General features: G+C 43.8%; 1 protein-coding gene across 4 annotated transcripts in view; it reads right to left on the reverse strand.

Moving 5' to 3' along the window:
• The window catches only part of sytl4 (synaptotagmin-like 4), a 115,488-nt gene that overhangs the window by 81,195 nt on the left and 10,483 nt on the right, over nt 1-23,810 (reverse strand). Inside the window, exons 1-2 of one of the 4 annotated variants that reach the window (XM_085996299.1) lie at nt 18,066-18,152; nt 11,573-11,905 (exon numbers count right to left, since the gene is read on the reverse strand). The exons of the other annotated variants lie outside the window; for them this stretch is intronic. The gene's annotated coding sequence lies outside the window, so the exon portion shown is untranslated. Of the gene's footprint in view, nt 1-11,572; nt 11,906-18,065; nt 18,153-23,810 lie in introns of those variants that run through there. 4 annotated transcript variants of the gene reach the window in all.

Below are 23,810 nucleotides of genomic sequence, written 5' to 3' on the forward strand. Positions count from 1 at the left end.
AACTGCACACAATACTCAAGGTGTGGTCTCACCAAGGCCCTGTACAACTGCAGCAAGACATCCTTGCTCTTGTACTCGAATCCTCTCGCTATGAAGGCCAACATACCATTTGCCTTCTTAACCGCCTGCTGCACCTGCATGCTTACCTTCAGCGACTAGTGCACAAGGACACCCAGGTCTCGTTGCACTTCCCCTTCTCCCAATCTATTGCCGTTCAGATAATAATCCGCCTTCCTGTTTATGCCACCAATGTGGATAACCTCGCATTTATCCACATTATGCTGCATCTGCCCAATCACCCAACCTGTCCAAATCATACTGAACGATAGCAAACTGGAGTTTCTCTGCATCGTCCTCACAGCACACACGCCCACCCAGCTTTGTGTCGTCTGCAAACTTGGAGATATTACATCTAGTTCCCTCGTCTAGATCATTAATATATATTGTGAATAACTGGGGTCCTAGCACCAATCTCTGTGGTACCCCACTAATCACTGCCCGCCACTCGGAAAAAGACCCGTTTATTCCAACTCTTTGCTTCCTGTCTGCCAACCAGTTCTCTATCCAAGTCAGTAGTCATGTTGACCTGATTTCAGCAACTAATGAAATATGATCACCTTAATCATTTATCTATTTATTCACATAACATTTATTCATTTGCACCACTTTCCCTGTTCACCATTCTTGCCTGCCGCGTGCCAACGCGAGTTTTCAGTTGCTTGGTGATGAATGTGAAGACATGAATTGACCGAGACCAATTGGTGCATATGTAATGAGTGGATGGTTGGTTATAGGACTGCTTTGTGTCAGGGGAAAAGGAAGCGGGTTTGCGATAGTTACTTTGGTCCAGTGTGAGTGACTAACTGACCCTTCGAGCTATTAGGGCATCCCTGGCACCCTGAGCAGCAATGTGACCGGCTGGTTTGGGGGCCCCATCTTCACCTTCCTGCTCTTCCTCTTGGTCCTCCTCCTCTCCATTGGAATGCTCATCAGATGAAGAGTGCTGAGTGGCTTGTGCCTCCTGCATCTCTAGCCCTCACTGCTGCACTAATGTTGTGCAGAATGCAGCACACCACGATTATCCTAGAGACCTTCACTGACAAGTACTGAAGGGTGCCTCCAAACTTGTCCAGGCATGTGAAGCGCATCCTGAGCATGGTTGTCATATGGCTCGTGTTGTAGTGCTCTTGGTGGGATTCTTGGAGGTTTTATCAGCCAGGTTTGAGGAGGGTATCCTTTGTTGTCTAGCAGCCACCCATTAAGGTTGGTTCCAGGAATGAACAGGTGAGGAGTGTTGGACTGCCATAGTATGAAAGCATCAGGTCGGGGATGTTGGACTGCCATAGTATGAAAGCATCACGGCAGCTCCCAGCAAATCTGATGCAGACCTGCATGAATCTTTTCTTGTGGCACACACCAGCTGACCACTGATGGAATGAAATCCCTTGCGCTGACGAATGCTGCTGGTTGATCTGGGGGTGCTCAGATTGCCATGTGTGTGTGCAATTGATGACACTCTGCACTTGTGGGAATCTAGCCAGAGATGTGAATCATTTTGGCTATTGTCTTCACAGGGGAAGCTTGCATAAATCCCAACCCTGGCAAATAATCCATCTGTCATCAGCTGTATGCATTTATGTGCAGCCGATTGCGAGACCCTCGATATGTCTCCGGTAGCACCCCGGAAGGAACCAGAGGCAAAAGAATTGAGGGTGGTGGTGACTTTCACAGCCAGTGGTAATGCGTGCCCACCAGGTCGTCTTCTAGAAGGCTGCAGATATCTGCGACAGCCTGATGTGACAATCTCAGCCTTCGGAAGCTCTGCTCTTCCGAGAGGTGAAAGAGGCCTCTGTACACCCCGTTAGGTGGGTAGTGCCTCCTGCGAACTCGACCTCTCTGTTGTCTACCTGCAGCTCCCTCCAAAGCATGTTCTTGCTGCTGATGATGCCGATTGCCTTCCTCGTCCGAAGACCAATCAAAAGCAGCCATGATGCCACCCATCCTGACGTTCTCTGTGTCAACACCTCCAAACTGCACAAATAATTCTCTCACAACAAGTACTCTCACCAAACCGTGTCCCGGGGGAACTGAGGAAGCAGCGGTGAGCACTGAGCTTTTATTAACTTCGGGACTCCTGACCTTTAACCATCCCCATGAAGTGCTGCTCAATCTCGTCTCCGTTTTACTGACAAGTTCCCTAAACCCTGGGAAGCCCATGCAGGAGGCATTAATTTCATATTGCTGCCAAAATCTCCTGAAAGGAGCCTCCGCTAAATATTATAATGATGATGGGCCCGCCTCTCCAGAATGGATTACTTGGATGCCCCGATGTTCGCCACAGTTAAAATGGAAGCAGACATGTTCGTGGTGGGTTGGGGTCGGGTTTCGCAAAATTGCTGATTTAACCCCCTCCCCGACCCTCTCCCGCCCACCGTTGGGGGGAGGGTGGTTTAAGACTCCCCCCTCTGGATCACAGGTCATGATATTCAACAACAAAAAAGTGCAACATCCTGGCCAACATTTATCACTCTGCAAACTTTTTTGTTAATCTCCTTACTTCCTCTCCTGAGATAATGACTCATAATGAGATATGATTCCATGTGTACCAGCGGCACTCTGGGAACCTCACCCAAGTGGCCATTCTTTATTTTAAGCCTCTGCAGTGAATGTCAGCAGGTATTGAATGGAGGTGAGGATGGGGGCGGAGGAAATAGAGCCAAACTTGGTTCCATCATCTTCTGCCATCCACGTGCATGCACTCAGAACTTTTCCCTTTCTCAGCCCACCCTATCAGTGCCCCAGCTGAAATCCGCTAACCCCACACAAACCCGGGATCAAGCCTAAGGCTTTTCTGGTATGTATGGGCCAGTAGTACCTTAAGCAGTGCATTCGCTCACTATCAGGTGCAATCATTTTTAATACTGCTTTTATATTGAGCACTAGATGTCAATATAGTGCTCAAGATCCTGTACCATCCCGAGGGTAGGGGAGATTGCCATACCTTCCAGTCTATCTACATTGGAGGGGGGTGGGGGGGAAATGGAATAGGGCAGTGGAAAAGCAAGAAGCTTCAAGAAAATAAATCTAACCATACGAAGGGAAGATGATTATGTGCTGAGGAGTTAAGACTTTGTTTGTTGTCACAGTACGAGAGAATGTCTTGAACGTTGCTGTGCCATTCTGGCAGTGAGCAATGTTTTGTTCCGTGCACATCTTTACTTGGCTGTCAGTCAAAGTCAACAAAGTGTTCTTTCCTGGTCCACCGGGTCAGAGTTCAACTCAAAACTATTCTAACTGTAGCATTATGGATGCAATAAAGGATTGAATAACATCAACTTCCCCAAAACAGTCAAACTTCCCTTTCACATGTTACTGATGAACTATAGACACTGACAACATCATCATGTGGCTCAAAACCTTAACCCATTAACCATTAATTTAGTTAGTTTATTGTTTTACTGGGAAGGTAGTGGCTTTTTTGCCCAGCTATGATCTCATTTATTCTACTGGACACCATTTTAATGGAGCATGGAGGTTTTGTCCTCACCTCATTTTACGACTATGTGGAAGGAAGGGGAGGGGGGGGGGTGCGTGCAGGGGGAGATGAGGAAATAACTTACAAAATGGAGAGAAGGAGATGGTCTTGAAGTATTATAGGACAGAGATGAACTATAGCATTATAAGGGGAGAGAGAAAAATCAAAGAAGTTTGGATCACAAGATGGATACAGGTCAGGAAAGCCATTTGGCCCATCTTAGCTCATCCATTCAGAAAGACCTTACAGTGCCCACCACAGCATTCAATTTTTTTCTCAAATGATTCCAAGGCTTCTGTCTCCTTTGCTCTACTTGGAAGTCGATTCCATGTGTTGAACACCTTTTGTGATTATGTTACTTGGACTAATAAGCCTAGAGTCATAACTAATGATCCGCGGGACGCGAGTTCAAATCCCACCACGGCAGCTGGGTAATTTAAATTTGGTTAATTAAATAAATCTGGAATGAAAAGCTAATATCAGTAATGGTGACCATGAAACTGCTGGATTGTTGTAAAAAAAAATCCGGTTCATTAATGTCATTTATATTAATGGAAGGAAATTCAACTGGTTTCTGTAACCGGTGTCCTCCTCACCTGATTGTTCCTCTCTGCACTCAGCCCAGGCGGTGCGCCACATCCAGGTGCAAATATGGTACCTCTAGAACTCAAGCGTAGTCTGACCAGAGCATGATTTCCTCTGACCTGTACACTACTGTTTTGGCTATATAGTTCAGCATTTTTTTGCTTTGTTGATTACTCCACAGTGGTTGGACATGTTGAGTGCCAAATTTGAGAAGACACCTTAATCTCTTTGAACTTCACCTTCAGCTATTTTAACTTGATTTAGGTTTTCCTGTTTTCCTTCATCACTGCAATATTTTGCACTTGTTTATATTAAATTTCAGCTGCTATAGTTTGACCCACTTATGTATTTTATCCAACTCACTATAGTTCCCAAGCTGCCTTCTCCGAATCAACTGCTCCTCCTAGTTTGAGACCTTCTTTGAATTTAGCATTGAGGGTCTCAATCCAAGTCCTTAGTGTAAATTAGAAATGTGAGAAGCCCCAAAATCAATCCCTGAGGCACCCTACTCAGTACTGCTCCCCCCACCCCTCCCCGGCCCCATTAATTTTTGTTGGCAAGGGTATTTATTAATGGTTACAGAACCAAGGCGGGCAGATAGAGTTATGATACAAATCAGCCATGATCTAATTGAATGGTGGATCAGCCTCATGGGTCTGAATGGCCTACTCCTGTTCCTATGTTCCCTCACCCTGTTAGAACGCCTCTAACAAGAATCTGCTGCTTTCTACCTTTCAGACAGTTTCTTTTCCATTCTCAATTTTTTTACCTGCCTCTTTACTATTATCGGGGTTGAATTTCTGCAGGGGTTCTTCTGATCATCGCTGTAACTTCGGGGATTAGCCGGAGAAACTCTGGAAGAAACGTCAATTCGGCATTTAAGCTGCTTTTCTGGGGTTTCCACAACGCTTCCGCTGAGGTTCTGGCCGACGAGCAGGAGGTCCCCGTGGAAATTCACCCCCATTGTCTTTAACTGGTAGCCTTTCATGTGGAACTTTGTCACATGTTTTTTGGAGATCTAAGTATACCACTTGTAAGGGCTTTTTTTCTAGAGTCAGGTCCTTTCTCTCAATTCATTTGGCTGCTGTTTACTAGGTTATCATACAGGTAATTCTTCAATTTACTCCTAATAATCAATTCCATTATTTTACCCAATATTGATGTAAGACTAATGCCTCTATCAGCTTTGTTACCTTTTTCAAATAAGTACCACTTCAGCCAGTTTCCAATCTGACGAGTCTAGTAACTGCAAGTCAGTGAGTTTAACATCACTATTGGGAAAATTGCTAGAATCCATCATTAGGGATAACACTTGTAAAGATATAAGGACCCCCCAAATTGCTTGGCCATTCTGGAGTAATATGTTCAGTTTTGGACATGACATTTTAGGAAATATATACTGGCCACAGGAAAAATCCAATGACAATTGATGAAGGTGATACCTGGAATGAAGGGACTGAGTTATGATAAGAGACTGGATTATAGATGCTCGAGATGAGGAAGTTAAGGAATGATATAATTGAGGTGTTTAAAATAATTGGTATTAACGGGATAGATAAGGAACAACTCTTCCCTCTTTCAGGAAAATCTAGAATCTGAGCTAAAATGGTAGAAACAAATTTAGGAAACCTTCTTCCCACAAAGCATTGTGTGAATGTGGAAAGCACTTCGACAGAAATCTATCGATACAAAGTCAATTGAGTTGTTTGAAAGGAAGATGATACTTTCTTATGAATTAAGGAATTAACAGCCTAAATGAGCCCAATGACACACCCAGCATTCATCAACTCAACAACAACTTACATTTATATAGCACCTTTAACGTAGCAAAGCATCCCAAGGTGCTTCACAGAAGAGTTACCAAACAATATCTGAGACCGAGCCACATAAGGAGATATTAGGGCCGGTGACCAAAAGCTTGGTCAAAGGAGGTAGGTTTTAAGGAGAGTCTTAAAGGAGGAGAGAGAGGTGGAGAGGTTTAGGGAGGGAATTCCAGAGCTTAGGGCCTCGGCAGCTGAACAATGCCTCACAAATCAACCTGCTTGTCACTCTTATTACTCTGGGATAAATAACATTCATCCCAGAGGATTTATTTGTTTTGATCCCTTTTAGCCTGCCTAGACTTGTTAATGTAAGTTGGCTAGATGTATTATGCATTCTTTCAGTAGAGGAAACTGCATAGCTTATGCTACATGGGACTGAGTTGATACAAAACCTTGTTTTCTCTTTGTAACCCTATGAAGCATAACTAATAATTTCAGCGGGATAAGAATTGCTCACAATGTAACTGTATATCAGACTGGAAGTATTATATGGGCAAAACACAACACAGGGTCCCTCTGTCATTAATGTCACACCCACCCTCTGGAAAACAGTGTCTCCTGTACTCGTAACATGGACCTAATTCCCATAATTCTCCTGCCACGACAGATCTGAGCACAGTTAGGTAACCTGGACTGTCTGTAATGATGAAAAATACTATTTCAGAATCAAAGCATCAAGGCTGTCTATACTGGATAAAAAATGGAAAACCTTCTGCATAAAACTGATATGCAATGGGTTTTCATTAACGCCTGTTAGATTGAAAACACATCTTGGAAATTTCCATTGTTTGCTTGTTCCTAGCATCTCCATTTACACAGGAATACAGAGTTGGATGGCAGGAAATAACCTATGAAGTTTGGTTAAATTGATGGACTGTGTGGAAGTCATTGACCTGACATGTTCAGCTGGTCATTCATCTCAGAGACAATGGGAAAAAAAGCACAACATATTTTGCGACTGCTATGTTAACTCTTGCCTTGCTGACCAAACAGCAACTTCATACAGTTACATAGTATATAACCTTTACTCTGCTAAACAAACTGTAAATTTGTACTTTTGAATAATCCTTACCATGCTGAACCACTGTGTGTATTCCTTACCATACTAAAGAAACTTCAACTCCACTCCACTACATGCTGTATAATCCTTACCATGCTGAACATACACCAACTCTATACAGTTACATGGTGAGCAATTCTTATCCCGCTGAATAAACAGGAATGCTGTGCATCAGATTTTCAAATGCGATTTAAACAAATGAAATTATTAGTTGGGCAGGCCATACACTTTGTTTAGTCCCATTCATTCAATGGTGTGCTGTCCGGTATCTTCCTTTACATCGAGATAACCTACCACATTGCTATAACTACATTTTCAGAATACACCATTCTTAAAGGTCACATTCACCAAAGACAGATATCTGTACAACTTCTGAAAACCCAGAAGGTGCAGCTACACAGCCGCTCTATGGTGTGTCCCAGATAATATGTTCATTCAGATATGCAGGCAACAAAATTACAATTGTAGTTCTAAGAAGTAACTAGAGATCAAACATGGTTAACCTGTATTATAGTATCTACCATAAAGTGAAAAAGCAATTAATCAGATATTAGTTGGCAATCCCCTCTCAACTTCCACTGCCACAAAATGCAGATTTACTGGTCATTCACATCATTTACTGTTTGTGGGACCTTGCTGTGCATAATTGACTGCCATGTTTGCCTACATAAAACAGTGACTGCACTTTAAAAGTGGAAGAAGCACTGAGGGTAGCAAGGGCACAGAATGTACACTGGGTGGGGGACTTCAATGTCCATCACCAAGAGTGGCTCAGTAGCTCCACTACTGACCGAGCTGGCCGAGTCCTGAAGGACTTAGCTGCCAGACTGGGCCTGTGGCAGGTGGTGAGAGAACCAACACGAGGGAAAAACCTACTTGACCTGGTCCTCCCCAATTGAACTGTCGTAAATGCATCTGTCCATAATCACACAGTCCTTATGGAGACGAAGACCCATCTTCACACTGAGGACACCCTCCATCATGTTGTGTGGCACTACCACCATGCTAAAATGGGACAGATTCAGAACAGATCTAGCAGCTCAAAACTGGGCATCCATGAGGTGCTGTGGTGCAGCAGCAGAATTGTACTCTACCACAATCTGTAACCTCATGGCCAGGTATATCCCTCACTCTACCATCACCATCAAGCCAGGGGACCAACCTTGGTTCAATGAGGAGTGCAGAAGAGCATGCCAGGGGCAGCACCAGGCATACCTAAAAATGAGGAGCCAACCTGGGGAAGCAGCAACACAGGACTACATGCATGCTAAACAGCTAAGTGATCCCACAATCAACGGATCAGATAAAAGCTCTGCAGTCCTGCCACATCCAGTCGTGGACAATTAAACAACTAACGGGAGGAGGAGGCTCCATGAATATCCCTATCCTTAATGATGGCAGAGCCCAGCATGGGAGTGCAAAAGGCAAGGCTGAAGCATTTGCAACCATCTTCAGCCAGAAGTGCCAAGTGGATGATCCACATCGGTCTCCTCCTGACGTCCCCAACATTGCAGAAGCCAATCTTCAGCCAATTCGATTCACTCCACGTGATATCAAGAAATGGCTGAGCGCAATGGATACAGCAAAGGCTATGGGCCCCGACAACATCCCGGCTGTCGTGCTGATGACTTGTGGTTCAGAACTAGCCGCGCCTCTAGCCAAGCTGTTCCAGTACAGCTACAACAGGTATCTATCCGACAATGTGGAAAACTGTCCAGGTATGTCCTGTCTACAAAAAGCAGAACAAATCCAATCCAGCCAATTACCACCCCATCAGTCTACTCTCAATCATCAGCAAGTGATGGAAGGTGTCGTCGACAGTGCTATCAAGCAGCACTTACTCACCAATAACCTGCTCACTGATGCTCAGCTTGGGTTCCGTCAGGACCACTCGGCTCCAGAGCTGATTACAGCCTTGGTCCAAACATGGATGCAAGAACTGAATTCCAGAGGTGAGGTGAGGTGAAAGTGACTGCTGTTGACATCAAGGCAGCATTTCACCAAGTGTGGCATCAAGGAGCCCTAGTAAAACTGAAGTCAATGGGAATCAGGGGGCAAACACTCCACTGGCTGGAGTCATACCTAGCACAAAGGAAGATGGTTGTGGTGGTTGAAGGTCAATCATCACAGCCCCAGGACATCACTGCAGGAGTTCCTCAGGGCAGTGTCCTAGGCCCAACCATCTTCAGCTGCTTCATCAATGACCTTCCCTCCATCATAAGGTCATAAATGGGGATGTTCGCTGATGACTGCAGTGTTCAGTTCCATTCGCATCTCCCCAGATAATGAAGCAGTCCATGCCCGCATGCAACGAGACCTGGACAACATTCAGGCTTGGGCTGATAAGTGGCAAGTAACATTCACGCCACACAAGTGCTAGGCAATGACTGTCTCCAACAAGAGAGAGTTTAGCCACCGCCCCTTGACATTCAATGGCATTACCATTGCCAAATCCCCCACCATCAACATCCTGGGGGGTCACCATTGACCAGAAATGTAACTGGGCCACCCACATAAATACTGTTGCTACAAGGGCAGATCAGAGGCTGGGTATTCTGCGGCGAGTGTCTCACCTCCTGACTCCCCAAATCCTATCCGCCATCTACAAGGCACAAGTCAGGAGCGTGTTGGAAAGCTCTCCATTTGCCTGGATGAGTGCAGCTCCAATAACACTCAAGAAGCTTGACACCATCCAGGACAAAGCAGCCCACTTGATTGGCACCCTATCCACCACCTTAAACATTCCCTCCCTCTACCATCTGCGCACCGTGGCTACAGTGTGTACCATCTACAAGATGCACTGCAGCAACTCGCCAAGGCTTTTTCGACAGCGCCTCCGAAGCCTGCGACCTCTACCACCTAGAAGGACAAGGGCAGCAGGCACATAGGAACACCATTACCTGCAAGTTTCCCTCCAAGTCAGACACCATCCTGACTTGGAAATATATTGCCGTTCCTTCATTGTTGTTGGGTCAAAATCCTGGAACTCCCTCCCTAACAGCACTGTGGGAGTACCTTCACTACAGGGACTGCAGCGGTTCAAGAAGGCAGCTCACCATCACCTTCTCAAGGGCAATTAGGGATGGGCAATAAATGCTGGCCTTACCAACGACGCCCACATTTGTGAATGTATAAAAATAAAGTCAGTCAATCATTGGATGTGAAACACTATGCGATGTTCTGAGGACATGATGAGGCACTATATAAATGCAAGTTCATTCTTTCTACTTAAAAAATACAACCTAGTCTATATTTCCTTTAAGAGTTAGCTATCTGTCCACTCCCATTGACCTGCTATGAGTCATTCTCAAGCAATGTAGAAGGGATCTGCACCACCCCATCAGTCAGCTTATTCTCTTTCATTCAAAGAAAGAATCTCTATAGCAGGAGTTCCCAAGCCTTGAGGGCCACTTAAATGCATACCACAGAGTTCTTTGGGCCACAGATAACTTTTAAATTCAAGTTCCCATTAATTTGTGTATATGTCAACGTGCTAATACAGCTTTTGGTGTTCTGATTTTGGATTTATCCACCAATGAAGCAACAGCACTATGAACAGCCTTTCTCGACCCTCCAAATCCACAGCGAGTATGAAATATAAGCACAAATAGAACTGGGCTTCACAGGCCAGGTGGCCAAGTTTCAAGCACCAGAAATGGCTCCCAGGCCATAGTTTGAAAACCCTGCTCTTCAGGAATCAAACACATAAATGTCAGTGAAAATTGGGATTAGGTGTAAAAATTTAAGTCATGAGTGCTGGCAATTTGAAATAAAAACAGAAGATGCTAGAAATTAACAAGTCGATCAGCATCTAAAAGAGAAAGCCAGGTTAACATTGAAAGATTACACTTGAAATATTATCTATCTTTTTCTTTTAAACATTGCTGTGCATTTCCAGTACTGGGGTTTAAACTTGTAACTTTCAATGGAGCCCAGTGCTTCGTGACGGTCATGGCTGGATATCTCCGACTATAATCCATCTAGACAGGTCTTGAATACTGGTTGAACACACTAGAGAGGAACTTTGTTCTAACCTGTTGTTTTATGTTGTCAAAGGGTTACTTTACCATGAATGATGGATCCAAGTCTTTTAGGTGTTTACTTAGAGCAGCTACACTCCAAATAACTTAACAACTAAAACACAGGGAAGCACTTATTGTTGAACACAAGCTTCCTCAAGCGAAAAGATGGAGTACCCCCAGATGATTTTCTCTCTTCTCTTCTGAAGGTGGTGACTTATGCTAGGGTATATTTCTACAATCAACTGGTTATACTGGGGGGAAATCCTCTAAATTAAAATCTAAGTGAGACTTTCACTTGAGAGGAGCTGCATGCTTTCATTTGGGCCGAACTAGGCCTCTCTAAAGTTTTAAGTGGGCAATGACCCGTGGCATTTTGCAGCTATAGGATTCAATTTTTCTGGAACTTTCTAGAGCATGTAGTATAGAGCTTCACTAAATGCACACTAGGACAGGCCAACAATTGAATTCCAAAATAGCAGCCTTGGCAAATGCGAGGGAGAAATCAGGTCAAACAAAATAACTACTAAAAGTAAAACAAAAAATTCACCCATGTTTTCTCCTTTTTTTTCTAGCCTCTTCTGCTGCAGACACAGGATGGATGCTGGAGTTCTCTGGTGCCTCATCCAAGTGGCAATTCTTCAAGTGTGAGCCCAGATAGTGAATGGTAGTGAGCTTCTTGACTGTGTGGAGACATACAACCAAGTCCAATCTTATCTCACTGCACATCCACAGAGTCACTGGTTATCGGGAGTAAAAGCCTGCCAAATCAGCCTAGCAACGTTGAAGACAATGGCACCTCTGCCCCAGCTGAAATCAGCTAACTTCGCACAGGCCAGGGATCGAACCCATGACCCAGTACTGCAACATGCAATACATCTACCTATGGAGCAATTGGGGAAAAATGTTTTTAACACAAAATTGTTCAGGCAGGGCCAGTAGATCACATAACTACAGTTTTATGTGGTTTTCATTATACTAGTATTGAGGTCCTTTAAACACTGAGTGCATCTAACTATCCAGGTAACAAATCAAAGCAACTCATATACATATACGCAGCACGGTGGCATAGTGGTTAGCACTGTTGCCTCACAGCGCCAGGGACCCGGGTTCGAATCCGGCCTCGGGCGACTGTCTGTGTGGAGTTTGCACATTCTCCCCGTGTTTGCGTGGGTTTCCTCCGGGTGCTCCGGTTTCCTCCCACAGTCCAAAGATGTGCGAGTTAGGTTGATTGGCTATGATAAATTGACCCTTAGTGTTAGGGGGATAGGGTGGGATATGTGTTGGTGTAGGGGTTACGGGGATCGGGTGGGATATGTGTCGGTGCAGGCTCGATGGGCCGAAATGGCCTCTATCTGCACTGTGGGGTTTCTGTGATTCTGTGATTCTGTGATATCAACGATGATGACAAAAATACCCGAGGTGGCTCAAGGGCTTCAAGATCTGTAACTGTTATCTTTCCTTCTTTTGACGCTGATGGGTTTCAGACTTCTTGAACAATACATTGTGTGTATCCTTGGCCCAGCCACAATATTGCTGTCAATCTATCAACAAATTTGGTTTGAGACAAGGAGTTTTTTAACTCACTGGATCATGTGTATTCACTGCACAAAATCAACACCGTAAATACATTCAAATGAATTTGTCAGTGCCTACCATGTTGCCAAATAAAATTGTTTTTTTTGGCACTATAATGTTCATACAGCATCTATGGTAACACTGACACAAACAAAATCTCACCCCTCACCTTCAACTCAAACTAAACATTTTGATTTATCTTTCTCATGACGGATGTTGTAAGTTCCTTCTTTATGTGGTCTCAGTGAACCCAAACCATGGAACCCACAAAGAGCTGCTTTCTCCAGCAGCAATGTAACCAGTAAAAAAAAACAACCCATTTGATTGAAAGTGGTTAGGTGCTCAAGAGCCATTAGAGATGCATTGATAGATTAATGGGTTTGGAAACTCAACAATACATTCTGAATAAATGAAAACCACAGTTTAACCTGAGGCATTTGGAGAAGTTCAGTGATGAATGTTGGGCAAGGAACAGCTGCTTGCAGGAGCTAACAGCCTCAACAAGCAAGGGTAGTTTGTGTGCTGAGTTACTACTTACAAGTGCAAGGAGGGGAAAAAATCCATAAATATTACTGTTGCCCCCAGTTAGCAAGCACACAACACTTCAAGATGCTTGAGCTCCTCCATTTCTTAGGATTATGTTGTTAAATGGTAACAATATTAAGTTTTCTTTTATCAGAGAAGTTCCCCTAAGTAGAGTTTATGTGAATCTAGTTCTTGTTTTAGGAGAATTTGGCATTAAGGACAGGAAAAGGATGGGAAGATGATAAATACTGCTAGACCTAAAGAGTTGCTTGTCCTCAAAGTGGAAGAGGTGGAGTTGAACTTAGAGGAATCTGAAATGTGTACGATCACACAATAGCATTTATAAAAAGTTAGATAGTTGTCTGAAGTTAGAAAATACTGCCGAAAGGACGGATGAAGCTTTTTTTCCCCAAAAATTGGTATCTTGGCCTGGATTTTGCTGAGAGCGCTAAGGAATAGCTTTCACCCACAGACTTTTAGCGGGCTGGTCAGCAGAGACTTCTAGTCACCCGGCATCTGTTTGAATTTGGCACTCTCTGCAGGGGATCTGTGATCAGCACAAGCAGCAGGGAGGCTCTTCAACCAATCAGATTGAAGAATCCTCACTGAGACACACAGACTGCAAAGCAGGAAGTAAAAAACAGAAAATATAAATTACATTCTTCTTCTTCTTTCATATGGTAGTAGCAAAGCAAATCAAATGTCAATATCTAAGTTGGATATCCAGGCCAAAGCTTCCGGTGTAATCACGTGGATATCTTGTAGGCTGCCTGCAAATTTCCTCTGAGGGCAGTGCGCAATGATGTGCTCCAGGGTCTGATTAGGAGCTCCACATCGCATTAATCTTCCATCTATGGAGAAGGTGGCAGCATCTACCATGACCAGTTCTGAGGCAATTGATGGTTGTCCACTGTTTGTAAGGAAAGTTTGATCCTTCAGGTTGTTCTTAAGGAATCCATTCCGTATGTCGCAGTTCTTCCAGGCATTTCGCCATTGGTCATCAAGGCTGAGGGGAGATCGCTGAAGGGCTTCGGTGATGGTCCAAAATGGCCTTCTAGATTTGAGACGGGTTAATGATAGGTTGTTCAAGTCGGCCAGGATCGGCATGTCTTTGCTGGTGTAGCGGTTGTGTTCTCTGGAGACGGCATATTCGCACAGGTGTGGTGGTGCGATGTTTGCATGCACGGCCAGCCAAGGTGTTGGTGTCGATAAAAGCGTACCAGTGATAATTCTCATAGTAGAATTCAGCAAGACATCAACGGATTTGACATGCGGATTTGATAGCCATGCCGGAGTACGCCAGGGTGAGTGCTGCTATATGGAGGGTTTGAACGTCTGCTCCCCATGTGGATCTGGTGAGTTTCTGGATCAAGTTGACCCTACTCTTTAGTTTCTTCCCAAGGTTCTGGAGATGTTGTCTATATGACAGGGTACGATCAAGCGCGACTCTTAAATAGGAGTTTTTTTTGGCATGGTTTACCTCTGTGCCGCAGAAGACGACTTTCAAAGCTTGGTTTGCTTGATGGGTATTGAGGTGGAATGTCGAGGTGATGGTCTTTTGCGGGTTTGGCCGAAGTTGTCATCGGCGGAAGTAAGCCTCCATCCTCTGTAAATCACTGGTCAGGGTCTCTTCGGTGATGGACAGATTCATGTTTTGCGTGGCCAAGGCAATGTCATCAGTGTATACGAACTTGCGGGACTCTGTTTCGGGCAGGTCACTGGTGTAAATGTTGAATAACATAGGTGCCAGGACAGAACCCTGTGGGAGTCCGTTGTTCAATGCCCTATACCTGCTCTTCTAGGTGCCAGAGTACACACGGAAGCGTCGGTTGCTAAGCATGGAGTTGAGAAGATGGATCGTTGTTCTGCAGGGTAAAATGGTGGCGAGCTTGAAAAGCAGTCCATGTTTCCATACTGTGCCATACACCACTGACAGATCCATAACTGCTACGGCGGTCTTGCGCTGGCACTGGAAGACTGCTTCGATGTGCATTGTTAAAGCTACCACTTGATCGCAGCAGTTACAGCCGCTCCGGAAGCCCGCTTGCTCCTTAGGAATGGTTGGTGTGGATGATGACAGTTTTCTCATGGCCCACCCTATTACATGATCTTAGCTCTTAGATCACAACTAATGTCGTCTCACAGGACACCGAACTTGTTAAATCGACCTCCCGGTGACAGTAGCAAACCAAGCATAAATTACATTTAAATCATTGTACAGGAAGCAAAATAAAGATTGGGACATACACATGGGATTAAGGGAAAGACATAAAAGAGAAAAACAGAAAATAATTATTTTTATTTTTATTTAGAAAAAAATCTGCAATATTAATTTTTTTCTGAGGGACTGAGTCTCACACTTGTAAAATTAATTTTTCAGGGCCAGAGAGGTTGTTCAGCACTTACTACACCATTTAAAAAAATTCACTTACTACTGATTGTACAAGGCCTAACTTTTTCATTTGTCTTTAGAGTGAGAATTGTGGGTAACATGCCATCAGTGATCTCTGTGCAGATTCCATCTACAAAGATGTAACAGTGCACCCTGTGGTCGAGCAGTGTATCACTGACAGCAACTTCCGGATTTCCCTGTTTAACTGCGCTTATGCGGACGCCACAAGTTGCTGTTAGTTTTACCCAGTAATAACGGTGAGCGCTGACAGCCTCACTGTTATTAGCACAGCAAAATCTGGGCCAATGTCATTGTGAAATCAATGAATGTTGTGTTAGACCATGACCTAGGCTCATGCTACTTCAAAAAGTGATTAATAATCAACAGAAAAATGATGACCTTCAAAATGAACAAAAGTAGAACTACTAGAAAATTAACAGGACCAAAGATATAAACACAGAAATATAAGACAGATATAAGAAATATCACTGCCACGACCCCACCCTGCTTATTGCTGGCTTTCCTACAGAGGCTGCTAGAAGCTGTACCAATGAGTTTTTTTTTATAATCACCATGTCCTAACAGAACTGGGTGTTATCCTGAGGGAGAGGCAGTTCTCTGGGGCAATGGCGCAAACCACTCCAGTTGGAAACCTCCTCTGGTTGCATCAGACAGACAGTAAAGGGTAACAGATATCTGGCAGTGATTAAAGCAGTAAGATTGAAAGGTTCAGATATCATCATGGACTATAAAGCTCCGATATTTTCTAGCTGTTCTCTGAACTCCGAGCCTTGAAATCACTTTTTATTTTGTTTTAATAATACAAAGTTCATGGGAATGTTTTATTCTTGTATGGATCTGTTTTCTAACAATAATTCTCTCTGTGTGGATTCTGACAGCCTGCCACTCTGTGTCATTGTACAATGATGCCCATACTGAAGGATGAATGATTGTGACATAACGACTGCCTGTTTATCAAGAAATAATAATTCACAGTAAATTAACGTGCACTAGAGTTTTGTAGGAGCTTGGTCGGGTCTCATCTAAAATACTATGTCCAGTTTTGGTCCCTTCACATGGTGGTTGATATTAGAGACCCTGGCAAAGGTTCAGAGGAGGACCACTAGATTGTAGCTTAAGGGTCCTCAGCTCCCATGCTAAGACTGCTGGGGGTTTTTACTCCACAAGAGTGTAGACTTTGAGGAGATTTGATGGAGGTCTTTAAAATAATGAAGGCATTAGACTCGGCCCATGTGGATAGGTTAGAGAGGACCAAGCCTAAATTAATGAAATGAGACCAAAAGTCCAATTTTGGGAAGGCCTCGGACCTCCTGTTTGGGGCGCACATTCTACAGTGCCAATTCTGAACACTAAAACAGGCCCAGACAAATTTTTACCCCATGGAGTATAAGGGTCCCAATTGAAATGAAATGTAAACATTTAAGTCTTGTGTACCTTACTCAGATCTCTTAGTGAGGTACCTACACATTTTTGTCTTCGTTAATTATTTTTTGGATTCTTTCTTGGCGGTCATGATAGACACAGCATTAATATTTTCTGCTGGCTGTTTCTGCAAGTTGGCTAAAATTTACATTACAGTCTGGCTAATATTTGCACCTCAGGACAAGGCAGAGACATGTAGTTCAGGTAGGCCTTGTTCTGTGTGTCATTGTACTTGGATGGGGACCTATCTAACAATACCAGCTTGATTATGTTAAAATGGTGACCCATGTGCGCTCGATGGCATTGTCTGTGTTTTAAGATTGCGAATGGCAATTGATCTAATATAGTTAGGATGGATACAGTTTTTCAATGTTCACTATTCTCTTGTTTCAGTATAGCTTCAAAAGATTTTGAATGACCTATCTATGCCAGCAGGTAGTCAGTCTGATGCTAGCAGGGAAACTGAGCTATATCGGAGTACATTTAAAAAAATTTGTTCACAGGATGTGGGCGTCGCTGGCTAGGCCAACATTTATTGCCCATCACTAATTGCCTTTATGCCATTTCAGAGGGCAGTTAAGAGTCAACCACATTGCTGTGGGTCTCGAGTCACATAGGCCAGACCAGGTAAGGACATTAGTGAACCAGATGGGTTTTTAACCATCCGATAGTTACATGGTCACCATTATTGATACTAGCTTTTTATTCCATATTTACTTAATTAACTGAATTTAAATTCCACAGCTGCCGTGGTGGGATTTGAACTCCTGTTTCTGGATCATTAGTTTAGGCCTCTGGATTACTAGCCCAGTAACATAACTACTATGCCACCGTTCCTAAGTACGTGGTAGCTTTATGTCATGTAAGCGACCAATGTTTCAAATATCAATGTTATCCTAAGAGGTACGACAGGAGAAGGGTCTTTGTTGTTTTGATGCTTCAAGAAGGATAGTAAGTTTGTAAATTACTGTAACTATACTGTTTGTACAAGCATTCTTCATTCACTAGTTTAACGTTAAATAAATTGTCGGTTGATTCATAGGCTGAGCCTTGGTCAGATAAAATGTATATATATGTATAATAAAATATAAATATATCTGCCTACCAAAGTTGAGGTGATCACATGACAGCCGGAATATAGTGGCAAAGGTACTCTGTTGAATCTCAGGATTTTGCTACATTCATCTAGATACTGGACACAAAAAGACACACTCTGGTTCATATGGGACACAAGTTCCATTTACTGGAGTAGTTATTGAATTGAAACTCAAGTAGTATATCCAGCATAAAAATCCAAAAATGTAACAATCTGTAGTGTCTCTCAGCCCTTCCATCATGGAGCTATTTGTACCCTAACTTGGGTCTTCCAGTTATTTCATGTTTCTGGATTTTGCGCTTTGAAATTGCTGCTCAGGAGAAACGTGGCAGCAGGTGTTTTCTGCAATATTCCACCCCCTCGGCAGTGATGGTGGAACTTTGAGTGGGGGTGCGGTGGGGGGCGGACTCAGAATGCTCTTTAGTGGCCAATACTTATTTGTTACTATCACATTTAGCTATTGTATTGGTCACATTGCTTCCAAACTACACAAATGGATCATTTTAGATCACTTCAGGATAACATGTCTGACAGGAAAGCTGTGTGGGATACATTTATATATTGTCACATTATATGCTGATCAAGTGAGAATTTTTTGATTAGCCTGCAGTCGTAATGTCAACACTTCTAATCTAGAACTGTAAACATTATCACGGAACTTCATAGCAGTCTGGAACAGTACTGGGGAAAGTGACAATTGTGGAGAGTAATTTCTCAGTTAAAATGACATAATTATAAACACAACAGAACCAAGAGTGATCAGAGAGAGTAAGCGAAGAGTTAAAACGACCATTGGCATTGTTTTCTGAACACTTAAGGTGCTCGTACAAAATTCCCCTCTCTGCTATTTTATTGCAGGCATTTACCAGCTTTTACAAACAAGTTAACAATATGAAAACAGCCCATTTGGCCCAACTAGTATATGTCAGCATTTACCCTCCACATGAGCAAATAGTCCTAATCATGTTTACCCGCCCTGTTCCCATATTCCTTTATCCCCTTTTCCTTCAGCCACCTAGCCAATCTAATCTGGAATGTTGACACAGTTTCTGCCTCAACCACTAACTCTGGAAGTGAATTCCACAACCTCACAACTCACTGTGGACAGAAGTTTCTCTTGCTCTCTGTTCTAAATCTCATGCATTTAATATTGTATCTGGTCCTTTATTCATTACCCCTCAACAACTGGAAACAATCCACTTCTACCTACCCTGCCCCATCCTTTCATAATTTTAAACATTTCTATCACATCATCCCATAATCTGCCCCAATTTTCAAGTATTTCTTTAGTGTTTTATTTCTTCAGGCTAGGCAGCATCCTCATGAAACTATGTTGTATCTCTCCAAAATTTCAATATCCTTCCCTATAATATGGAGCCCAATACTGCACACAGTACTCGAACAGTGGTCTTATTAAGGTTTTATATAGGCTGATCATCAGCCCTTGGCTTTTATATTCTATAACTTTAGAATTCCATTCACTTTTTAGGGCTTATTGACCCAAGGTGCTGACTTTAATGTCCTGTGAACTTGTACCTCCAAATTCCTCTGCTCTTCCACAGCACCAAGCCTACTTCTATTCAGAGTATAATTACTGTTTTTATTTAACCAAAAGGTATCACCTCACACTTATGAACAGCTTATTTTAAACAGGTAAACACCAATTTTAAAATAGCACAAAGAATTTGGGATGACAGCGCCGATCACAATTTTTACCGACTAATCTTAAGATTCAGATGAAGGTTATAAACTGCTTGAACTTAGATAATCTTTACTTTTCTGACCTGCAGAAAGTACAACTCTCTTGATGTCCTGGTACACCTGTACACTGCTAATATTTATGAGGGCTCATGGGAAGTTTTATACAAGCCTTTAACAATACAATAACTTACTTGCCAAATGACAAAATGACTACATGCTGTCTATAGAGGTGTGAGAAGTGTGTCAATTATACAACAACAACCACCTGTATTTATATAGTGCCTTTAATGTAGTAAAAATGTCCCAAGGCACTTCACAGGAGTATTAAAAGACAAAAAATTTGACACCGAGCCACATAAGGAGAAATTAGGGCAGGTGACCAAAAGCTTGGTCAAAGAGGTAGGTTTTAAGGAATGTCTTAAAGGAGGAAAGAGAGGCAGCGAGGTGGAGAGGTTTATTCCAGAGCTTAGGGCCTAGGCAACAGAAGGCACAGCCACCAAAGGTTGAGCGAGTATAATCAGGGATGCTTCAGAGGGCAGAATAGAGGAGCACCGATATCTCGGGGGGTTGTGGGGCTGAAGGAGATTACAGAGGTAGGGAGGGACGAGGCCATGGAGGAATTTGAAAACAAGGATGAGAATTTTGAAATCGAGGCATTGCTTAACCGGGAGCCAATGTAGGTCAGCGAGCACAGGGGTGATGGGTGAACAGGACTTGGTGCAAGTTAGGACATGGGCAGTCGAGTTTTGGTGACCTCAAGTTTACATTGGGTAGAATGTGGAAGGCCTGCCAGGAGTGCATTGGAATAGTCAAGTTTAGAGGTAACAAAGGCATGGATGAGGGTTTCAGCAGCGGATGAGCTGAGGCAAGGGTGGAGACGGGCGATGTTATGGAGGTGGAAATAGACGGTCTTAGTTATGCCGTGGATATGTGGTCGGAAGCTCATTTCAGGGTCAAATATGACACCAAGGTTGCGAACAGTCTGGTTCAGCCTCTGACAGATGTTAGGGAGAAGGATAGAGTCAGTGGCTAGAGAACGGAGTTTGTGGCAGGGACCGAAAACAATGGCTTCGGTCTTCCCAATATTTAACTGGAGAAAATGTCTGCTCATCCAGAACTGGATGTCAGAGAAGCAGTCTGACAAGTTAGAGATCATGGAGGGGTTGAGAGAAGTGGTAGTGAGGTAGAGCTGGGTGTCATCAGCGTACATGTGGAAACTGACGCTGTGTTTTCGGATGATGTCACCAAGGGGCAACATGTAGATGAGAAATAGGAGGGGGCCAAGGATAGATCCTTGGGGGACACTAGAGGTAACGGGAGCGGGAAGAGAAGCCGTTGCAGGTGATTCTCTGGCTATGATTAGATAGATAAGAATGGAACCAGGCGAGTGCAGTCCCACCCAGCTGGACGACGGTGGAGAGGTGTTGGAGAAGGTTGGAGTGGTCAACTATGTCAAAGGCTGCAGACAAGTCAAGAAGGATGAGGAGGGATAGTTTACTTTTGTCACAGTCACAAAGAATGTCATTTGTGACTATGATGAGAGCCGTTTCTGTACTGTGTCAGGGGCAGAAACCTGATTGGAAGGATTCAAACATAGAATTGCGGGAAAGATTTGGGAGGTGACAACACGTTCAAGGACTTGAGAGGAAAGGGAGGTTGGAGATGGGGCGGTAGTTTGCAAGGATGGAGGGGGTCAAGTGTTGGTTTTTTTTGAGGAGAGGGGTGACGACGGCAGATTTGAGGGAGAGGGGAACAGTACCTGAGGAGCGAGAACCGTTAACAATGTCAGCTAACATGGGAGCCAGAAAAGGAAGTTGGGTGGTCAGCAGTTTGGTGGGAATAAGGTCAAGGGAGCAGAAAGAGGTCATGAGAGGAGATCAGAGAAAAACTGGAGAAAGATGTGAGTTCAGGGCTAGGGCAGGGGGGAACCTTAGAGGAAGTTTGGCCTGTTGGGCTAGGGGAAGGAAGATTAGTGGCAGAGGCAGCTGAACAAATGGTCTCAATCTTAGAGACAAAGCAGCCCATGAGCTCCTCACACTTGTTGTTGGAGGTGAGCATGGAGGAGAGGGGAGAGGGGTTTAAGGAGATGGTTAGCAGAAGAGAATAGGAGCCGGGTTCCTCAATATGAATTTGATTGTTCTAAATTGCAACATTTACTGAAATCACATTTTATTAAAATCATGACATTTAAATGCATGTTATAGACAGGGACTGATCACAACACGTAGCAAGCAGGAACATCTGTGTAGAATCATAGAATATTTCAACATAGAAACAAGCCATTCGGCACATCGGTGAGGTGAGAGTGACTGCCCTTGACATCAAGGCTGCATTTTACCAAGTGTGGCATGAAGGAGTCCTAGTAAAACTGAAGTCAATGGGAATCGGGGGGAAAACTCTCCACTGGCTGGAGTCATGCCTAGCACAAAGGAAGATGGTTGTGGTGATTGAATGTCAATCATCACAGCCCCAGGACATCGCTGCAGGAGTTCCTCAGGGCAGTGTCCTAGGCCCAACCATCTTCAGCTGTTCCATCAATGACCTTCCCTCCAACATAAGGTCAGAAATGGGGATGTTTGCTGATAACTGCACAGTGTTCAGCGCCATTCACAACTCCTCAGATAATGAAGCAGTCCATGCCCACATGCAACAAGGCCTGGACGACGTTCAGGCTTGGGCTGATAAGTGGCAGGTAACATTCGCGCCACAGAAGTGCCTGGCAATGACTATCTCCAACAAGCGAGAGTCTAACCACTGCCCCTTGACATTCAATGGCATTACCATCGCTGAATCCACCACCATCAACATCTTGGGGGGGGGTCACCATTGACCAGAAACTTAACTGGACCAGCCACATAAATACTGTGGCAACAAGTGCAGGTCAGAGGCTAGGTATTCTGCAACGAGTGTCTCACTTCCTGACTCCCCAAAGCCTTTCTACCATCTACAAGGCACAAGTAAGGAGTATGATGGAATACTTTCCACTTGCCTGGATGAGTGCAGCTCCAACAACACTCAAGAAGCTCGACACCATCCAGGACAAAGCAGCCTGCTTGATTGGCACCCCATCTACCACCTTAAACATTCACTTCCTCCATCAGCGGCGTACCGTGGCTGCAGTGTGTACCATCTACAAGATGCACTGCAGCAACTCGTCAAAGCTTCTTTGGCAGCACCTCCCAAACCTGCGACCTCTTCCACCTAAAAGGACAAGGGCAGCAGGCACATGGGAACACCACCACCTCCAAGCTCCCCTCCAAGTCACACACCATCCTGACTTAGAAGCATATCGTCGATCCTTCATCATCGCTGGGTCAAAATCCTAGAACTCCCTACGTAACAGCACTGTGGGAGAACATTCACCACAAGGACAGCAGCGCTTCAAGGCAGCGGTTCACCACCACCTTCTCAAGGGCAATTAGGGATGGGCAATAAATGCTGGCCTTGCCAGCGACACCACCATCCCATAAACAAATTAAAAAAAAATTAAGCCTGCACCAATATTATACTCCGCACTACCCATCTAGTCTTATCCTAATACAAAAGCAAAATACTGCGGATGGTGTAAATCTGAAATAAAAACAGAAAATGCTGGAAATACTCAGCAGGTCAGGCAGCATCTGTGGAGAGAGAAACAGAGTTAACGTTTCAGTTTCTAATGAAAGATCACTGACCTGAAACGTTAACTGTGTTTCTCTCTCCATAGATGCTGCCTGACCCGCTGAGTAGTTCCAGCATTTTCTGTTTTTATTTTAGTCTCATCCTAATCTGCTCACTTCCTATATCCGTTAATACTCCTAATTTTCCAACGACATTCTAATTTCCCTTTCAACGTATTTATGGACTTTGCTTCAACAATGATTTGTGACAGAGTTCCATATTGTAACCTCCTACATGCAAAAAAATTAATTTCTCCTTTAATTCTTTGTGATTTTCTTAAATTTGTGCTCTCTCTTTGCCATCTCACTAACCAATGGAAAGAAAAATAAACTTGCCTTTATAAAGCACATTCTATGATCTGAGAACATCCCGAAGTGCTTCACAGCCAATTAA

Source organism: Somniosus microcephalus, chromosome 1, assembly GCF_052327205.1.
Source record: "Somniosus microcephalus isolate GS21.2 chromosome 1, FLI_Smic_1.0, whole genome shotgun sequence".
Taxonomy (NCBI): Eukaryota; Metazoa; Chordata; class Chondrichthyes; order Squaliformes; family Somniosidae; genus Somniosus; species Somniosus microcephalus.